The 16,121-nt window shown below is 44.3% G+C and overlaps 1 protein-coding gene across 5 annotated transcripts in view; it reads left to right on the plus strand.

Annotated features, from left to right (window-relative positions):
• Positions 1–16,121, plus strand: part of TAOK1 (TAO kinase 1) — a 144,766-nt gene that overhangs the window by 32,994 nt on the left and 95,651 nt on the right. For 2 of the 5 annotated variants that reach the window (XM_073315974.1, XM_073315982.1), the window contains exon 1: positions 6,249–6,535. The exons of 2 other annotated variants lie outside the window; for them this stretch is intronic. The gene's annotated coding sequence lies outside the window, so the exon portion shown is untranslated. Of the gene's footprint in view, positions 1–6,248; positions 6,536–6,760; positions 6,996–16,121 lie in introns of those variants that run through there. One more of the 5 variants, XM_073315977.1, reaches the window with a different exon arrangement.

Below are 16,121 nucleotides of genomic sequence, written 5' to 3' on the forward strand. Positions count from 1 at the left end.
TGAATGGACACAGATTTGGATGGCCTCTAACCATGCTTGTTCTCAGTCCAAAGTGTTTTCTTTTGTTTTTAAAGATTCAGGTATACCCTGAGCTGTGACTATGTTTATCAGCCACTCGGCTACCTCTAACATCTGGTCTAATTTATCTCAGGGTGACATATACTGTTGGTCTGTATCTGTCATAACACATTGTGAAGGGCCGTGATATGGTATGAGTGGTGCATCCCAGCATACAACTGCCAGCTAGGACATTTATGGCGATCCCAGCAAAACAGTTTACATACAGTGAGAGTGCGGGGCGGGGAGGCCGAACAGCCCTGAGCAGGGGATTACTGTCAGTCAAGGGGCCATGGACACAGAACTCACCTCTAGAGGAGCAACTGTGTCTGTAAAGTAACACACTTCCATACTCTGTGTATAGACATGATGGTTCATTGAATCAGCATTGAATGGATCTAAAAATGGTGAATGTTTTACTGGACTTTACTCAGCTATTATCATAGGTTCCATGTAGAAGAATAAATACAATGAAATAGACTGATCACTATGGAGGGTGAGGTGGAGAAAGTCATGCTATAGAGAGGTTTACCAGGGGCTGACATGAAGACCAAGTTGGATAAAGTGAGAGAGAAAATCAGGAATACATTGTTTGCTGTTTTTTATGTTATGTTTTTCCTGATTACAGTCTTTGAACCACAGAGTGCTCAAAAAAGGCCCTGATCATGCATTCTGATTCACAGCAGACCCATGCAAGTCTCCACACAGGGGCAGGAGTCCACCTGCATGGGTCAGCTTGCAAGATGAGGACCTAAGAATCATCTCAGGGAGAAATCCAATCAGCACATATATCGTAATCTATATGGGCAGAGACATCTCTGAGAAACTACAAGCCAATGTCTTTCTCCCATAGAGAGAGTTGGAGACAATGCTCAAGTATCACCGAGGCCTGGTCTACACTACAAAGTTAGGTCGACAGAAGCTGCCTTGCATCAACTTCATTGTGCATGTGTCTACACTTAAATTTGTCTCCTATGGATGTAAGCACCCCGTTACAGTGAGTAACACCACCTCCCTGAGCAGTGTTGAGCCACGGTCGATGGACTGTTGTAGATAGAGTGCGAGTGTAGATACTGCATTACTTGTGTTGACCCTAACTGTCCTCTATCAGCTGTCCCACAATGCCTGGCACTGACTGCTCTGGTCACAATTGTGAACTGCACTGCTTAAGGTAACAGAGACTGGAGACTGGAACAGAGACAGTGTGCTGGATAGTGGCAGGTTGCACACGGGGATGCCGACCCACGGTGCACTGTCCTGTGCATTGGTACGCACTCCTAGTGAGCACGCAGAGTACTGACACAAGGAGCAGCCCCTAAAACAGTGTGTGTGTCATACGGGAAAAATACAAAATTGGCAAGAACCAACATTTAGTTTGGCAAATTTTGAAAATATTTCCAAAAACAAACCTGTGAAGAGCTCTCGCAGAGCAACACACTTTTCTGCTGAGATCCTGATTGATCCGGCTGCCACAGGCTACAATGGCACATTGGCTGATTCACAATTGCACAAGAACAGAGCAGTCACTCTGGAAGGGAAAGGTGTTGAATCATACTGTCCACCTCTTTCCCAGTTTTGTTTAGTAATGTTCAGTAAACCTAGTGGTTACAACAGGGAACAGGAAGACAGGAAGCCTGGATTCAACTCATCCCTCAGACACTGACTTACTGTGTGACCCTGTGTAAGCCATTTTCCCTCTCCGTGCCTCAGTTTCCCTCCTTGTGACATGGATAATAATACCTTCCTGTCTCACAGAGCAGTCATGAGGCTTAACTAATTTTTGTAATTATTGTGTGTGAAACAAACTCATGGGACGAAAGGCACAAGGGAAAGGTAAAGTGTTATTACGGGTGTGGCTAATGCAGGAAGTATATGTGTAATGGGTCAAGTGTCACTTCATTTCTTGGAATTACCACATACCTGATTGACACAGGGATACGGTCTGACATGATGCCTTTATTCCAGCTGATAAACATGTGGCATGGCAGTTATACTCCCGTATTTTGCTCTTGTTTATACAAAAGAGATGACAAGCCAGTTCACTTTGACCAGAACACGTTTTTCCTGTATAACCTTGTAACCCGTAATTAGAGCCTCAGCTGAACTGTGGAGAACGATGGCAGGTTTCATGGGCTAGTAAAAGCCAAACAATTCCTGATTCTCTTGCATTTCACAGTTGGTCCTGGCTAAGCAAACAAAAGTACCCACCTCCAGCATCGCTGTTATTAACAGATAATGAACAAGGGGTGAAAGTTAGTTTTTAATCAATATACAGTAAATGAGAGAATAAAGTTTAAAATGTCAGTCCCCGACAGGATTTGAAGCAGCACTTATTGGCTAATTGTTTATACCCTTTGCTCTGTGTGCTGTTTTTTATGCTGATCATTTCCCTAAAAAAATCAGTGAAAGTGGCAGGTCATAACAGCAATTTATAATAGCCAAGTTTCTTTGATTCATGCTTTTGGATTTATTTTAGGGTTGGTATTTCTCTAATTTGTTACAAAGGGCCAGACTGAGCTAGTACCTGGATGGGAGGCCTCCCAGGAAGAGCTACATTGAGCAGTCTGAGATGCTGTGCCCCTAGCAGCCAGCACTCGATCTAATCTTAATTTTACCTCTACGGAAAGTATTTACAGAACACCCATTACTATGGAATGTAGGCCCTTTTCTCCCGAGTCAGTTCTGAATCAGTGCCCCTCTGTGGTACACTAGGGGGGGATGTACTGCTGGAGGGGCTGTCTTTGTTGAGAGACATAAAACCAAATCCTCACTGTAGTCTGAAGTCACTAAATAACCTATGGTAGGTTTCAGAGTAGCAGCCGTGTTAGTCTGTATTCACAAAAAGAACAGGAGGACTTGTGGCACCTTAGAGACTAACCAGTTTATTTGAGCATAAGCATCCGATGAAGTGAGCTGTAGCTCACGAAAGCTTATGCTCAGATAAGTTGGTTAGTCTCTAAGGTGCCACAAGTCCTCCTGTTCTTTTTGTAAATAACCTGTGGTACTGCTACAGAAGTAGGGGTGTTAACACCAATGTCCTGGCCAAATTTCCACTTCAGGTCATTATAAGGTGTCTTGAATAAATTCCCGCTACCCTTTCCCTGGAACACGGTATTCCTGTCCTAAACAATTGTGCAGTGCTGATGTGTGTTCTTAATGGCCTTGACTATACTAGAAAAGTTACACTAGTGTAACTAAATTGATTTTAAATTGATCTAGTTAAACTAGCACAAGTCGTTAATGTAGGCAAACAAACTGGTTTAAAGAAAAGGAGGACTTGGGGCACCTTAGAGACTAACCAATTTATTTGAGCATAAACTTTCATGAGCTACAGCTCACTTCATCGGATGCATACTGTGGAAAGTATAGAAGATCTTTTTATACACACAAAGCTTATGCTCAAATAAATTGGTTAGTCTCTAAGGTGCCACAAGTACTCCTTTTCTTTTTGCGAATACAGACTAACACGGCTGCTACTCTGAAACTGGTTTAACTCTTTCTTTCAGATTAGCTTGCATCAGTAAATTACCAAATTAAACTAAACCAGTGTAACCTCGTGGATGCCTGACAGGACCATCTGAAAGGGTAGCACAAGCAAATACAGGCAGCAAGAGGAAGCCTAACAGGGCTTGAACAAAAGGGGACTAAGTGTACATTTATTTCTAGAAAGTCACAGTTTGTAATGACTTTTGTGTCCACGGGTTATGCTGTGGTTTATTACATGCCATGACCTGTTAAAGCAGCCACAGAAGATCCTTATCAGCTGCACCAAATGAGAATTTGGCCCTCCTTGTTATGAATTTTAAAGGCAATGCAGTCTGCAGGAATAAGCACCAGGCTGGAAGTCAGGAGATCCTGATTTCTAATCCTGACTCAGTGTGGCCATGTGCAAATCACTTCCCCGTACTGTCTCAGTTTCCTCATTGGTGAAATGTGCATAGTAATACCTACCTCCTAGGGATGTTGTGAGAATTAGTTAGTTAAAACCCATACAGTGCCTTGAACAGATAACGCTCTGCACAAATGCTAAATATTACTATTGTAACACTTGCAATAAGAGCATTTATCATTTCTAAGTTGTTTTTAACATTCCAAAAACATACCCTCCTATGCTCATAATGTTTTAGGAGACTGGGCAATATAAGAAACAAAATCCGTGCTTTAGATCTGGCTGCTTGTGATGTGGATGGCTTTGCTTTTGTGTCAGGTGATGTGCTACAAACATCTTTGGCAGATGTGTGACATCCAAACTTTCTGGAATGGCTGCCAGCTTCAAGGCTGGGTTGATCAAATTAATCTTCAGTTTGCCTATCCCAACGCTTCTAACAACATATGCTGGGGATGATGCAGTGATGACAGTAACCAAGGTTTGATAGTCATCTATATATGCCCTGATTTTCCTGATGGGAATCAAAGACTATGGTGTGAGACTCTCACATAGTATAGGTCAGTGTAACTCTGGAGCTGTGCTGATTTGCACCAGCTGAAGATCTTGCCCATTAACTCCAGATACCCACTATTCCTATCCCCCCCTCCCGTGTTTTTACTCAGGGTTAAATACTACCTGATAAAAATATAGATGTTGCCTCCTTGAGCACTCTAAATATTTAATTTGGGAACCAACGTGTACCATGCCAGCATATTTCTGATTATTGCTGTTACCTGATGGCTATCAAGAAAGGCCTCGGAAACGCAGGTAATTAGGCGTTATCCTCAGTGCCTGTTGGACAGTGTCCCCTGCTGGGGTTTCAAGTACAAGTTAGTTTACAGGGAGTCTCACAGGAAATTGTGGTTTTGTTTTGTTTTCCTTTTTTTTAGCATTATCAACAATGTTTGGTTTGCAACAAATTCCTATTTTGTAGCCAAGGCGCCTCAAACTGTCTTTATACTATTGGTTAATATGTATTGAGCACTTTACAAACTATAGGGGACACAGTCATCTCACATGACTCAAGATTTAGATTTGGTAAAAAACAAACGTTTCCAAACCCAAAGTCCAATAGAACTGTTTCCATTAATTTGCCACTGAAGTGTCAGTGTAAATATTGGTTTTCAAACCTTCCCCCATGACTCTGAAAGGGAAATAGACTATAAACACAAATGAAACTGACTTCAATGATTTCCATTGCTCATTCTGAGAGAGAGAAACAGAGCAATTAAACAGCATGCATGGGGAAAAGTGAGATGTTTAAATTCCTCTGGTATTAGTCTATAGGAAAAGAAATGCATGTCTCTACAATATGATTTTTAATTAATCCTCACAGAGCACCAATGTGAGATAAGTATTACCCTCCCATTTTACAGATGGGGAAACTGAGGCCGAGACATCCAGTGACCTACTCAAGTTCACAAAGGCATAATAATTAGAGGCAGGATTAGAACTCAGGAGTTCATGTGCTCAGGCCACTTAGCCTCTGCCTCTCCCTCTCCTCTCAGCTAGACCCAGGGCAGTGGCTATTCTGCAATAGCCCAGACTTGGCCAGGGGAGCTGGGGCTCACGATTTTTTGCTTTCACCTGGGCAGCACCCAGAGAAAGGCAGGTCAGTGTCACATCTACACCTGTCTCCATAGGACCCCGCCTCTTCTCCGTGCCCACACCCTGAGCCCCCCATGGGACTCTACCCACTCTACCCTCCTGCCCCCCCAATCCCTCCAGGGGCCCCCCACCCACTTTCCCCTCATGCCTCCTCCCCCCCTTGGGACCCCGCCCACATCCCCCCTCTCCCCCTGCACCCCCAAGGGACCCCCGAGTCCCCCCTCTCCTCACCCTGCCCCCTCTCCCCCCCGGGACCCCTCCTGCCCACTCTCCCCACACATCCCCTCTCCCCCCCACACCCCCAAGGGACCCCCGAGTCCCCCCTCCCCACACATCCCCTCTCCTCACCCCGCCCCCTCTCCCCCCCGGACCCCTCCTGCCCACTCTCCCCACACATCCCCTCTCCCCCCCATGCCCCCAAGGGACCCCTGAGTCCCCCCTCCCCACACATCCCCTCTCCCCCCCATGCCCCCAAGGGACCCCCGAGTCCCCCCTCCCCACACATCCCCTCTCCCCCCCATGCCCCCAAGGGACCCCCGAGTCCCCCCTCCCCACACATCCCCTCTCCTCACCCTGCCCCCTCTCCCCCCGCCGGACCCCACCCGCCCGGAGCCGCTCCCCTCCCGCGGCCGGGAGGCGGGGGGGCGGCGAAGTCTCGCGAGAGGCGGGCGGGGGCCGCTGGCTGCGGGCGGCGCGGAGCGGAGCGGCGGACGCGGCGCAGCCGGAGCCCGGGAGAGGCGCTGAGGGAGGCGGCACCGAGCCCGGCCCGGCGACCCGCTCCGCACCGGGGGCACGGCCGGCCCCGCCCCGCGCTCGCTGCGGCCCGGCCCGGGGCTCCCGAGCAGGCGGGGCCCAGGCGGCCTCGGCTCCCCGACCCCTGCCATCTTAGCGGCCGAGCCCGGCCCCGGCCCCGGCCCGGGCCGCCTGCCGAGCCGACGGAGGGTAAGGGCCGGGGGCGCCTGGCGCCGTCGCTGCCGGCGGGGGGGCGGCGCGGGGGGCGGGGGGGCGCGGCGCGGGGGGCAGGTGCCCCCCCCGCCAGCGGGAGCAGCGTCCCCCCCCCGCCAGCCGGAGCAGCGTCCCCGGCCCCCCCCCCCGCGCGCCACTGCAGTGCTGCGGCAGGCCCGGCCCGGCCCGGGGGGCGGGAATGGCGGTTCCTCCTTTCCCTCCGCACGGCCCCCGCCGGCCCCCTCCGCACGGCCCCCGCCGGCCCCCTCCGCCGGAGACGGGGCTGCGGCCCCGAGGGCGGCCCCGGGCTGCGAGCCGGCGGGAGGTGGCCGCTGGTTTCCTTTGCGCTGCTAGATGGTTTCGTGGCTGTGGGGGAGCGTGTGGTGAACGCGAATCAGCCCTTGTCGGCGTCTCCCTCCCTCCCCTCCTGGCGTGAGGGGCAACGAGTCTTTCCTCGGTACAGTCAGGTGCTTTGTTTGTTTGTTTAAATAGCTCTTTTATTCCATCCTGCAGACTTGCTCCTCCCGGAGTGGTGAGTTTTTAGGGTAAATACCGTTTTGCTCAGTGCAGATGCGGGATTTAGGCGAAAGTGACCTATATAAAGACCTCTTCTTGCTTCCCTTCAGCTGTGTCTGTGCTTAGTGACCGTGCCCGCCTGTAAAATAACATTTTTCAAACATTTCAATCTGTCAAATCAAAATATCTAATTGGATTTAGATTTCTGAAACCTCTGTGTCAGTGTCGCTTTTGGTTCTTGCAGCAGTTATTTACGGATGTCTTCTAACCTGATTTGCTGCAAACGTTGTTGGAAATGTTAGGGTTCAACCTTATAACAGTAAAAAAAATACCGTAGGTCCATTGCATATTACAGGCACTCCGACAGCACGGTGGTGGGTGCGGTACAAGAAATGGAAAAGAACAGAGTTAGAATTATGTTGTCTAGTGTCAAGATTTAAATATCTTACTGAATATGAAAAAAATACGATTAGGTTTGAGACCCTTATTCTGTTTGTTTTCCCAGCAGAGAGCTAGTATTTATTGTGCTTGCACCTCCTGTTTATCATGGCCTGGAGTATTTCATTAGGTGGCATTTTAGTGAATGAGTTGGTTAAATAGCAGTTGCTTTAACTAGTTGAACCAATTGTGACCGTCATCTTTGATGACCGCATTTCTAGCATCTTTATAGCAATTTCTCCATAAAGGCCAGATGAGTGAGATGTTACCTTCAGGTTTGAATTTCATTGATTGGTTAGTGTTAATGCTATTTATAGTGAATCTGTCACATTCTCCTTGTTTTATGTATTTGCATAAAGGTGGTTGTTGTGGAATGTTTAAAAAGAAATGTTTCAAAATGCCATTTCTAATGTGCGGTAGTACATCCTGTTGAATACTCTAGTTCAGAGGCTAAAATGTCTGAAGAATAGCTCTAGTGTGTAGTACATTGTAATAGTGAAGACAATATCAAAGCAATGAAAAATCAGGATATATTTTAGTACTGGGGATGTGGATTTGTTTTTACATAGTTCATGACTACAGACTAACCCATCCTATTGCTATATATGTGATTTCAAATATTTCTCTCAAAACAAAGTTGAGGTTGCATCTTGATTCCAGTTGTTCCTGTTCACTATTTTGTAACTTTTGTTGTTTTGTAGCTTTTGTTACTTATGTCCAAGGACAAAATAACTAACAACTGATTTGAGCCTTCATGTTAGATTGTTCACAACATTGTCCTAGTTTATGCTAGTGTGTTTGCCCCTGGTTTTAGAACTCTTCTTCTTGGTATGTATTGCCACAAAAATGGAGATACATTTGAATCCTAACTTGACATCTGAACTCGAGAGAGTGAATTTTTCTTTTGTGTTGTGGCTGTCTCAGTAAGGAGAAATTAATTCTGAAAGTTTTGTTTAAATATATGTAGCTTGTTGGTTAAAATAAGAGTCTAAAGTGAAGTGCCTATAGACAGGTCATTATCCGAGAAGCTAAAATTAAATGGCACATGTCGAGGGTCAGAATTATGTATGCCTACAATTATTTAAATCCTAAACTGAACTATTGAAGTAGTGTACCTCACGTCACACCCTCCCATTAAATTCCATCGTAAGCTAACTTTTAAAGAATTTCCTTTAAAAGTTATTTGCTCTCTTGTACCCATTTATATAACTTTCATCTTTGCCTTTGCTATAATTCCCCAGTGTTTGTTACTGGAATAAAATGTTTTAAACAGAAGTTGTAAGACACCACTAACTTTTTGGAATTAATGAGATTATTCAAAGAGAGACAATCAAATATCACACTGCTGATTACAGTTTTGTAATGTAAGGTCATTTGCCAAATGTCTCCTAATACTGCATTTCCTGTAATCTATATTTTCAGTGAACAGTAGATAAGGTAAGGAATTTGTTTTAAAGATTATACAGATAGATCATTGCTGTATAGTAAGATTAGTTTCACGAGTGACAAAATGTGTGTAGTCTGCATGCATGCATGCCTGTGTTTGTTTGATTACTTGCTAATTGCAGTCTATTTTTTTTCTACCTCTAAAGCTTCATGTTGTAGTGACTCTTTTTTCCTCTGAAAGGTCTAGTGTCACTCTATCCACTGCAAGCAGACCATTGCTCCTAAGCCAACCAAATGGACAGTACAGTTCACTTGGAGAATATTTCTGTTGTGTGTTTAGCAAATAGTGGAAACCAGTTATTTTATTAAAGAAAAATGGACATTTGGATAGATTTGTGTCAAACTTTACAAAGACCTGTGGAGAGACAATGGCAAATGTCATAATTTTTTTTCTTGAAATGTATGTTGATGGCCAGTCAAGTTGTACTTAAACATATAGAAAAAAATTGTCTTTTTTAGAATCACATAGGCGTGTATATTGGTACATTCAGGCCCATATTAGAAGCTAAGGATCTTTGTTCAGCTATTTAAGATAGAATATTATGGTTCATGATCCCATCTCCCAAAATATAAGGGCTAGGTCTAGCCTCATATTTCATAGAGCAGTATGTTATTAAGCATCATGATATTGTCTCCATGGCTCCATAAGACTACCCTCGCAAAGCGGGGAACCCATCTTTAACTCTAGACTTGTTCTTTCATTTGACAAGCCTGCAAGCTCCTGTCTGTACTAGAAAAATCCTCTATTGGTGACATCAGACTTCAGTTACAAATAACTCATGGCCTCAATCAACCATGGTTGAGAATGGCTTACCTGCAAGTATATTCAGAGCCATTTTAATACCTATTATGGGTATTGAAAATGGATTGGCACTGTCTACACTAGTGACCAAATTATTCTCACTCCTGAATTGACTTGGTGTAGGGAGAACTCCTGGTGGATACAATTTGTCACCCACTGGTTATTTGCTGCCAGGTTTAAGAGACTGAAAAGATAACTGAGTAGAAAGGGGTGCTTTAAAGCACTACTTTCAAAGTTTGTAGAAGGAGTTTTTTTAAAAGAGTGCACATTCTCCATTGTGATTATAAGAGGAGGAGAGACTGGGAAACAAAATGGAAAAATCCCAAGGATAAAAGGGCATAGAACCACTAACCTCCTCCTGCTCAGGCAAAGTGGCGGGGAAGTTATGTTTTGAAGGGCTAGTAAGCAAAAACAGTTCACCCTGTGAAAATCTGTTTGGAGTATCAGGACATAGAATTAGAGTTCAAGTGCATTTTTTAGGAAAAAATTGTACAACACTGAGGGAAAGAGTGTAGATCTGTTTAATCACCATTTTAAACAGCTATATGATATTCTCCTTATTTATGTACTGACATACAGTTCAGAGCACATTAACACACACAGGAAGATGCTGTCCCTGTCTCAAGGTGCTTATAGTCTGTCTAAGCAACTCAACATGTTGGGTGACCCTAAGGAGGTTTCCTAGATCATCTTTGGCAGGGGAGGGGGAGGGGAATTGATAATCAGTAGCTGAAAGGATGAGTTTATTGCAATGGGATTGCAGTTAAAGGCTTCTTGTAGTAATTTATCAGAATTTGAAACAGTTATTTGTTGTGGGAGTTCCTGAGGAATCTGAGTTTCATAATTCCTGGTTTCTTTGCCAGAAGAAGTGACATCACTACCACTGTAAAAGTAGTTTGAAAATGGCCTAGTCTGTGGTTGTTTTCGTCTACACACAAACCAATGCAGCATCTAACTAAAATTGTTTGAAAAAATGATTTAAACTGGTGTAAATTCCTGTGTGGGCACACTTAAATAGATTTACACTTGTATTGCTTTCGCTTTTTGCCAATGATTTAACTTATCTTTAACTTATATGGATTTAAAAAACAAATTTATGTAAAACAGTACAATTTATTGTCTAGATAGGAAGTTAGATTTCCAGTGTTCAAACATGTTGGCGTTTAGAGGAAGGATGGTTAGGTTTGGTTTCTAAAACAGAAAAAAAGCACTCTTAGTCCAGAATAGAGCATCCACACATAGTTATTCTGAAATTCTTGTTCCACTTTCAATTTACATCCTTCCTTAGGCCTGGTCTACACTAGAATCTTACATCAGTATAGCTATATCTCTCAGCGGTGTGAAAAATCCATAACTTTTGAGATGTAGCTATACTGACTTAAACCCCTGTGTAGACAGTGCTAGATTGACTGACAGAAGAATTTGTCTATCCACCTAGCTACTGCTTCTCGGGGGGTGGATTACCTTGACTGATGGGAGAAACCCTCCCATTGGAGTAGGCAGTGTCTACACTGAAGCACTACAGCGGTGGAGTTATAATGTTTTAAGAGTGATGCATACCCTTAATCTGGAAGAATTTTCATGTATAGAAAACCCCTAAAATAGATAGATGGGCTCAACTCGTCACTGAAAGTGACGCTTTATTAATGTGAATGGGCAATAGTTTCTGACTTTTCCTCTGGTATTGTTTGGCTGTAGGCAGTTTTTTCGGGGTTGGGTTAATGGGGCATCAGCACATAATTTTAGATGGTGAACGCTATCTTCTACAAGAGAAAAAACTAGAAACTGAATTGTATTTTACTTTTTAAAATAAAATGGAAGTTTAGATTCTGAGGAAAGAAGCAAAAATCAAAAAGGTCTAAAGTTATGACACTTGCAGTTTTTCTATGGCTGTTACTTTGCACTGACACTGGCTATAACTATCTGCAGCCATGAAGATATTTTTGTTATAGTAAGGCATAATGTGCAGGGTGACATGTTCCCCCCCCATCCCCTTCACAGGTCTATAAAACATCTACACTTGAAGAACATATGAGATAAGTTAAATCTTATTTTAAGGTAGTTTTCTAGTGGTATGCCTGTGAATAGGTTTTGTGAATTTAATTTCGCTTTAGCTGTACATCTGTGATGTTAAACCACATTTAAAAATTCTTCTGGCTGTCTTATATGGATTCGAGAGTTTACCTACAGTTCAGTTTGAGACTGAACATCAATGTGTGTTACACTCAAAGCCCTTCATATTGGGTTTTTACTTCGTTTAAAAATTACTGGGAATTTCAGTGTTGATTCTAAAATTTTAAAAATGGGTGAAAATGGGTGACAAAAATGAAAGGCGGGAATGGGGGATGCCCAATACTCATGTAGGCTGGCGGAAGAGTGCCCGGTACACATGGGAGTGGGGAGGGGTGCAGCAGGTGGTGGGGACCAAGAGGTGCCTGGTAATTACGATGGTGCAGTTGAGGAAACCTTCCGCTCCCTGTGGGCCTGTTGTTGCAGCGATCGGGTAGTCTCAACTGCCTGGCTCCCTGCCTATCTTGCTCCCCCATTGCAGAGCAGCAGTTACCAACGTGAAGTTACCCTCCTCTGTGCAGGCGTGCTGTATCGTCCAGCAGAGACTCTACGAGGGGGCAACTGAGCCACCATCTCCCCTTCTGGACTGGGGAACCAGGCCTGGGGAGTTCCGTACTTCAAAATCCAGTTGAAAATTGGGAAAACCTGAAAAATGGCTTTTTTTAAACTTGGGAATTTTGGGGGAAAATTGGGAAAAACCAAAGTGCTTTAGTTATACCATAATTCTTAGAGCACCACCTCAGTGAGTAAAGTAGTCTTCAGCCTCTCCCTTACCTCAGCTACATTAAAAAACCCCTGCCTTTAGTAGCTTGCCTCCGTTGGCCGAGCATCAGAAGGCACAACTCTCTCAAGGGGCAGATGGGCCGCTGGGACCAGCCCACCTCTTTCTGCTGCTGAATCAGCCTTTCCACTCTTCCTTGTTGGTTCCTATAACATTTCTTGCCCACTCCCCAGCCTGGTCTCCTGAGATCACCCACCCTAACTCCTGTTGGTTGCAGACTTGAAGGGATTGGGAACCAGCAGCATGGGAAAGTGGAGCACATGATGAGGGTGAAAAGAAGAAGGGCTGGGGTCTTGCAGCAGGGAAGTAGTTTAGATAGGTTCTTCTCAGCATCCGTAAACCCTTCTTCCCTGGCGTAGTGCCACTCCATGGCAACAGCAAACCATGGGCTGTTAGCCTACTCGGCAAGAGTTAAATTGCATTAGAGCTCCTTTCAGGGATCTCCCATTTACACAGTATTAGGTATGTTGGCTTATCACTGTTTTCCCTCCCCTTTCTCAGAATATAATGCTGATCTCTCTCTCCAGTCCTCTCTTAATTGTTGACTATTCCGCCCTCAAGCCCAAGAGAGCAGGAGGAAGGTTATTTGTGGAGTTTGTCCTAATGCTGCTTCACAGACAGGCCACTGGAGTACAGTGAGAGGTGTGGTATCTCTTCCCCTGGGAAACCAGACTTCACTGGGGCTTCTGAAGTTGGGTCTCAGGGGCAGTACAACATGCTTTCTCTTCAGTATTAGCCTGGCTTGTAGTTGTCACTGACGTTAACTCCTACTTCGCACTTCCCCCCAGAGAAACATAAACCAGTCTGAGAAAGGGGGTTGTGGGTACTATAGGGGATATTACTCTATTGAGACTTGAATGTCACTGGCTTTTCTTCCTCTTCTGCAAATACACGTTGCTTTTGTACTGTCTTGTTGGTGTAAGGTATGTGCTTTGGTCTCTCAGGGCTAGTCTACACTGGCAATGCTAAAGCACTGCTGTGGCAGCGGTTTAATGTGCCTTGTGTGGTCGCGGCGCAGCGCTGGGAGAGAGACCGCTCTAAAAGTCCCACCTCAACAAGGGGCGGAGCTCCCAGCACTTGGAGCACCGTCCACTTTTCCCAGTGCTGGGGCACTGTTTACACTGGCACTTTACAATGCTGCAACTTGCTGCTCTCATGGGGGGTGTTTTTTCACACCCCTGAGTGAGAAAGTTGCAGCACTGTTAATTGCCAGTGTAGACAAGCCCTCAGTCTCTGTCTGTTCTGGAAAGCAACTGAGTTTAATAACAGTTAAAATCATTGGCGGATCATCCATGCTTTTGATGGGACTGAATGAGGTTAAATGTGTACCAGAACTGGGCTTTGGCAGTAGTGACCTGATGCAAGCATGGTTTTGAAATCCATTTATATTATGATTGGCCAAGTCCACGTAGTCAAGATGGCTGTATACATTTTAATATGTTAAGTAAAACACAAGATGAATGCATAACAATAAGCTCATCACAAGGTCTCCAACTACTGTAACCTTTATTTTCCCATACCTCTTACCCTAACCTTTGTCAGTCACCCATTGCTGTATTAGATTTAATTTAAGGCTTGTGTATGTTAGGGAATTTTGCACTGGTATTGCTTCACTAGTGTAACCCGCTTGCAATGTAAATATGTTGCATTGGTATGCATATGTTATCAGGGATAAATTGCACTGGTGCAGTGTGTCTGTATGGCAGAGGTTGCAGCACTGTAGCTGCACTTATGTAAAAATTCCTAGTGTAGACAAGACTGGTATGAAAGATGGAGAGGGAGTACTAGTGTGGTTCAGAGACAATGCCCTGTCAAGAACACTAACCTCCATTCATACTCATAGTTGTTAAAAAGGGCAGGAGAGAGAGGGTTTTTACCCAGGAAAATATCTTAGGAGGCTAGAACCCCCAATCCTCTGGCTGCTGGAAGAGGAAGGAGCTATCTCTCAGAAATGGACCTGATTCTTATCAGCGGCACTATTTCCTGAAGGCTTCTAATTAGCTTTGTTGAGACTGACCAGAGTCTTGTTCATTACATTTTATTGCTGCTTGGGGAAAAAACTATGCACAGGGCTGTAGGTACTGGGACTGTCAGTGTGCAGATTCAGGAAGATTTCACTGCAAACATTGACATTTCACTATTGTAAAGGATAGAAAACCCCACCACCACCACCCTTTTTTGGGGTAAAAGGAGGATTAATTTTGGCAGAAATTGAAGTCTTAGAGCCCACCTTAGGAATTGCCCTATGGGATCAGACCTGAGGTTCATCTAGTCCAGTATTTTATCTTTAATGGTGGCCAGCACCAGATGCTTCAGAGCAAGATGTAAGGAACCCTGCATTGGACAGATGTGGGATAATCTGCTCCTTATGAAGGTTTCATTCTAACCCCTGATGCTCAAAGATTGGTTTAAGCCCTGAAGCATGAAGCCAGAGAAAGTTTTATACTTGCCTACTTTCCAGAGGCAAGTATAAAAGTGGATTTTTCAGGTGCTTAGTGGAACACCATGAACATCTATGAGACTCTAAAAATCATAAGATCCTAAAACAAAAATGTGAATGTAGTGAATCTAGTGTATATTCTTAAGAGTATTTTACTATTTTATTATACTATTTACTATAATAGATAACCTTTCATGGTGTTCTAATTAGCATGAGGCTATGTCCACTAGACTTCTTTTCTTAAAATTTCCCACTCTGGCTTACTGCTAGTGTAGACCGGCTAGTGTAGACCGGCTCCTGACATTTCAACTGCTTTATTTTTTATGGTAGTTAAATAACAGCAGCTGTGCTGGTGCTCGTCCCACCGGTTCGGCTGCATTGGTGGTGGCCCCGCGTGAGAGAGTCTAGCGTCTGGAAGGCTGAAGAGTGTGTGCAGCTGTCACCCCTAGTGTCGGTGCAGTCGTTGCATGTGAAGGTGCTTATGTTGGAATAGTTTATCCCTGTAAGGAAAGAGGAATGATCTATACTGGTATAAGCCTTTGTTAATTTGGGCAAGTTTCATTGGTCATACAGGTAGTTACACCAGTATAAATTCCTGTGTGGACACTCTGTGGACTGGTCTACACTAGAAATTTTAGCCAGTATAGTAATGTCAGTTAGAGTTGTGATTTTTTTTTTTTAAGAGTATTTCTATACTGGCAAAAGCCTACTAGTGTAGACGAGTTATACCAGGAAAAATGTGCTTCTGCCGGTATACGAACCTGTGAAAAGTAGTTGTCACAGCGGACCGTGGTGAATATACAGGGCCATATGTGATGACTGTTCACTGTCTTTTTCATTTGGGATTGTAAACTGTCATTCACCCTCTTAACAGCACTAGTAAAAAATTAACCTCATGGGTTTTTGTTTGCACTTTAATTTTAACTGCTCTTTTGCATACTATAAAACTCTGACTTTCCAAAAATAGAACATCTCCATTAATTCACACTAACCATTGCAGAATACATAGTGGAAGGTCAAGACCCACCCAGTGTATAATCTAATGTACACTATTTTATGAAAGCAACAGAGAGCTCCATTGTGGCTGACT

Source organism: Lepidochelys kempii, chromosome 17 (assembly GCF_965140265.1).
Source record: "Lepidochelys kempii isolate rLepKem1 chromosome 17, rLepKem1.hap2, whole genome shotgun sequence".
Taxonomy (NCBI): Eukaryota; Metazoa; Chordata; order Testudines; family Cheloniidae; genus Lepidochelys; species Lepidochelys kempii.